This window comes from Leucoraja erinacea, chromosome 6 (assembly GCF_028641065.1).
Source record: "Leucoraja erinacea ecotype New England chromosome 6, Leri_hhj_1, whole genome shotgun sequence".
Taxonomy (NCBI): domain Eukaryota; kingdom Metazoa; phylum Chordata; class Chondrichthyes; order Rajiformes; family Rajidae; genus Leucoraja; species Leucoraja erinaceus.
The window spans coordinates 82127172-82132608 of NC_073382.1; positions in this window are offsets into that span (position 1 = coordinate 82127172).

The window sequence follows — 5437 nt, forward strand, 5'->3', positions numbered from 1 at the left end:
GAATTCCGACAATCGCTCTTCACCCTCCACACCTCCTCGTCTCTGCTCAGCATCCAGACCAGTGACGTCTCCAGTTCCACCGGCTCCTGGACCCCGCCGCCCCCACCCCCAACCCGAAACCCATCCTCGCCCCGGGCCCTGTCCGCGCCCCCGCGCCCATCCTCGCTCCCGGTCCCTTCCGCGCCCCCGCGTCGATCCTCGCCCCCGGCCCTGTCCGCGCCCCCGCGCCCATCCTCGCTCCCGGTCCCTTCCACGCCCCCGCGCCCATCCTCGCCCCCGCGCCCATCCTCGCCCCCGGCCCTGTCCCGCGCCCCCGCGCCCATCCTCGCCCCCCGCCAGCATCCACGCCCCCGCGCCCATCCTCGCCCCCGCGCCCATCCTCGCCCCCGCCAGCATCCGCGCCCCCGCGCCCATCCTCGCCCCCGCCAGCATCCGCGCCCCCGCGCCCATCCTCGCCCCCGGCCCTGTCCGCGCCCCCGCGCCCATCCTCGCCCCCGCCAGCATCCGCGCCCCCGCGCCCATCCTCGCCCCCGCCAGCATCCGCGCCTCCGCGCCCATCCGCGCCCCCGCGCCCATCCCCGTCCAGCTGAGCGCGGCCCCGTGCGCCCGGACACCGCGGTCAGGGAGAGGCAACTGCGGGGGGACGGACGCGGACAGATGGATGACAGCGGTCGCGGTGGAAGGAGGTCTGGGCACCGGCTCACCGGGCGGTCGTGGTCGGGGTCGGAGCGATGGACAATGTGGGACTGCGGTGCCGTGTATCCCGGGACCCGCTGCTCGTCCCCGTGCCTCCCAAACACCTCCCTGCTGCTGGAGTGAGGGGGGGGGGGGGGGTAAATCTCCACCGCCACCCCCACCCGGACTGCTCGGCTGCCCCGCCCGCTCCGAGGCAGGAGCCGGGGAGGAAGATCGGGACTGACCGTGACTGGGGACCGCGGGCTCTGCGGGAAACCAATAAACGGATGAACACACCGACTATTTCTTGTCCCACTCGGAGCCGGCGCGAAGATTGTTTAATTTCGTTTAGTTTAGAGATACAGCGGGGAAACAGACCCTTCGGCCCACCTAGTCCGTGCCGACCAGCGATCCCCGCACACTAACACTATCCTACACACACACATTAGCGACAATTTACATTTACACCAAGTCAATTAACCTGCAAAAGAAAAGTGCAGGAGTAGGTCATTCGGCCCTTCGAGCCAGCAGTCACTATGATAACGGCTGATCATCCACAATCGGTACACCGTTCCTGCTTGCTCCCCATATCCCTTGATTTCGTTAGCCCTAAGAGCTAAACCTCACTCTCTCTTGAAAACATCAAGTGAATTGGCCTCCACTGCCTTCTGTGGCAGAGAAATCAACAAATTCACAACTCTCTGTGTGAAGATGTTTTTCCTCATCTCAGTCCTAAATGGCCGACCCCTCATTCTTAAACTGTGTGGCCCCTGGTTCTGGACTTCCCCAACATCGGGAACTTTAAGAATTGTATATGTTTCTATAAGATATCCTTTCATCCTTCTAAATTCCAGTGATAACAAGCCTAGTCGATTCATTCTTTCATCATATGTCAATCCCGGCATCCCGGGAATTAATCTGGTGAACGTACATTGCACTCCCTCAATAGCAAGATAGTAAAAGCTTCTTTAGGTATGTGAAGAGGAAACAAATAGTTAAGACCAAAGTTGGACCCTTGAAGACCGAAAAAGGTGAATTTATTATGGGGAACAAGGAAATGGCAGATGAGTTGAACAGGTACTTTGGATCCGTCTTCACTAAGGAGGACACACACAATCTTCCTGATATAGTGGTGGCCAGAGGATCTGGGGTGACAGAGGAACTGAAGGAAATCCACATTAGGCAGGAAATGGTGTTGGATAGACTAATGGGACTGAAGGGCCTGATGGTCTGTACCCCAGGTCCTGATGGTCTGCATCCCAGGGTACTTAAGGAAATGGCTCTAGAAATCGTGGACGCATTGGTGATAATTTTCCAATGTTCCATATACTCAGGATCAATTCCTGTGGATTGGAGGGTAGCTAATGTTATCCCACTTTTTAAGAAAGGCGGGAGTGAGAAAACATTGAATTATAGACCAGTTAGCCTGACATCGGTGGTGGGGAAGATGCTGGAGTCAATTATAAAAGATGAAATAGCCGAACATTTGGACAGCAGTAACAGGATCGGTCCGAGTCAGCATAGATTTACGAAGGGGAAATCATGCTTGACTAATCTTCTTGAGGAATTTTTTGAGGATGTAACTAGGAAAATGGACAAGGGCGAGCCAGTGGATGTGGTGTACCTGGACTTTCAGAAAGCATTTGATAAGGTCCCACTTGGGGAAATTAGTGGGTACATGGTATTGGGGGTGGAGTGCTGACATGGATAGAGAAGTGGTTGGCAGACAGGAAACAAAGAGTAGGGATTAACGGGTCCCTTTCAGAATGGCAGGCAGTGACTAGTCGGGTGCTGCAACACTCGGCGCTGGGACCGCAGCTATTTACAATATACATCAATGATTTGGATGAAGGGATTCAAAGTAACATTAGCAAATTTGAAGATGACACAAAGCTGGGTGGCAGTGTGAACTGTGAGGAGGATGCTATGAGAATGCAGGGTGACTTGGGCAGGTTGGGGGAGTGGGCAGATGCATGGCAGAAGAAGTTTAATGAGGATAAATGTGAGGTTGTCCAATATGGTAGCAAAAACAGGAAGGCAGATTACTATCTAAATGGTGTCAAGTTGGGAAAAGGGGAAGTACAACGGGGTCTGGGGGTCCTTGTACATCAATCTATAAAAGTAAGCATGCAGGTACAACAGGCAGTGAAGAAAGCGAATGGCACGTTGTCCTTTATAACAAGAGGAATCGAATATAGGAGCAAATAGGTCCTTCTGCAGTTGTACAGAGCCCTAGTGAGACCACACCTGGAATATTGTGTGCAGGTTTGGTCCCCTAATTTGAGGAAGGACATTCTTGCTATTGAGGGAGTGCAGCGTAGATTTACAAGGTTAATGCCCGGGATGGCGGGACTGTCATATGCGGAGAGAATGGAGCGGCTGGGTTAAGGGTTTGGACACGCTAGAGGCTGGAAACATGTTCCCGATGTTGGGGGAGTCCAGAACCAGGGGCCACAGTTTAAGAATAATGAGTAAGAAGCTTGGCTGACGAGGGAAATTGAGACGTTAGTCAAAAACAAGAAGGGTGCATGGGACTGGTAAAGGCAGCTGGGATCAAGTGCATCCCTGGAGGAGTTTCAGGAACTAACGAGTAAACTATATCAGAAGGGCAAAAATGAGCCAGGAGATAACTCTGGTGGGTAGCATTAAGGACAATCCCAAAATATTTTATAAATACATTAAGGGGAAAAGGGTAACTGGAGAGAGAGTGGGACCTCTCAGGAATCAAAGCGGTCGCCTCTGTGTGGAGCCGTAGGAGATGGGCAAGGTCCTCAATGAGTATTTCTCCTCTGTATTTACCGAGGAGAAAGACAGTAGGACTGAGGAAATTGGAGCAGTCACTGGAAGTGTCCTTTGAGCAGTCACGGTTACCGTCGAGGAAGTACTGAAGGTACTGTTGTGTTTGAAGGTAGACAAATCTCCAGGGCCTGATCAGATATATCCAAGGACATTGCGGGAAACTAGAGAGGAAATTGTGGGAGCCCTGATTGAAATTTACGAGTCGTCCTTAAATACAGGCGAGGTGCCGGAAGACTGGAGGGGGGCAAATGTTGTGCCTCTCTCTATTCTAGAAAGGCTGCAGGGAAAATGCTGGGAACTATAGGCTGGTGAGCTTAACACCTGTAGTTGGTAAGTTACTGGAGAGTATTCTGAGGGATAGGATATACAGGCATTTGGATGGGCAAGGGCTGATTAGGGACAGTCAGCATGGTTTTGTATGTGGGAGGTCGTGTCTCACAAATCTAATTGAGTTTTTTGAAGACGTGACCAAAATGGTTGATGAGGGCAGAGCTGTAGATGTTGTGTACATGGACTTCAGTCAGGTGTTCGACAAGGTGCCGCATGGTGGGCTGCTCTGGAAGGTTAGATCGCATGGGACCCAAGGAGAGATAGCTGGATAGATAGCAAATTGGCTCCATGGAAGGAAGCAGAGGGTGATGGTGGAAGGTTGCTGCTCAGACTGGAGGCCTGTGACTAGTGGTGGGCCTCAGGGTTCAGTGCTGGGCCACGTTACTGTTTGTCATCTATATCAATGATTTGGATGAGAACATACAGGGCAAGATTGGCAAGTTTGCTGATGATACAAAAGTGAGTGGTTTTGCAGATAGTGAAGATGGTTGTGAACGATTGCAGCAGGATCTGGATCGATTGGCCAGGTGGGCGGAGGAATGGTCGATGGAATTTAGTACAGAGAAGTGTGAGGTGTTGCATTTTGGGATGTCGAACAAGGGCAGGACCTACACAGTGGATGGTAGGCCTCTGGGTAGTGTTGTAGAGCAGAGGGATCTAGGAGTACAGGTTCATGGTTCCTTGGAGGTCGAGTCGCAGGTAGATAAGGTGATCAAAAAGACTTTTGGCACTTTGGCCTTCATCAGTCAGAGTATTGAGTATAGAAGTTGGGAGGTCATGTTGCAGTTGTATAAGACGTTGGTGAGACCACATTTAGAATATTGTGTTCAGTTCTGGGCACCATGTTATAGGAAAGATATTGTCAAGCTTGAAAGGGTTCAGAAAAGATTTACAAGGATATTGCCAGAGCTAGAGGGTGTGAGCTATAGGGAGAGGTTGAATAGGCTGGGACTTTATTCCTTGGAGCGCAGGAGGATGAGGAGAGATCTTATAGAGGTGTAGGGGCGGGAGATTGCAACCTTCACGTGGTCCACCCTGTTTCGACTAATGCAATCGATATGACGTGCTCAAACAAATAGATGTAGTGTTTTGTTAGGCTGTACACGCCGTACATAAGAAAAAGAAGGTAGAGATGTATAAAATCATGAGAGGAATAGATCGGATAGATGCACAGAGTCTCTTGCCCAGAGTAGAGGAATCGAGGACCAGAGGACACACGTTCAAGGTGAAGGGGAAAATATTTTATAGGAATCCGAGGGGTAACTTTTCCACACAGTGTATGGAACAAGCTGTCAGAGGAGGTCGTTGAGGCAGGGACTATCCCATCGTTTAAGAAACGGTTAGACAGGTACATGGATAGGACACGTTTGGAGGGATATGGACCAAGGGCAGGCAGGTGGGACTAGTGTAGCTGGGATGTTGGCTGGTGCGGGCAAGTTGGGCTGAAGGGCCTGTTTCCACACGGTATCACTCAATGACTCTGAGACACAGAACAGGCCCTTCGGCCCACAATGTCTCTACTGAACATGATGCCGAGTTAAACTAATCTCTGCTCGCACGCGATCCATATCCTCCGTTCCCTGCATATCCACACGCCTGTCTAAACGCCTCTGAAATGACACTATCGTATGCG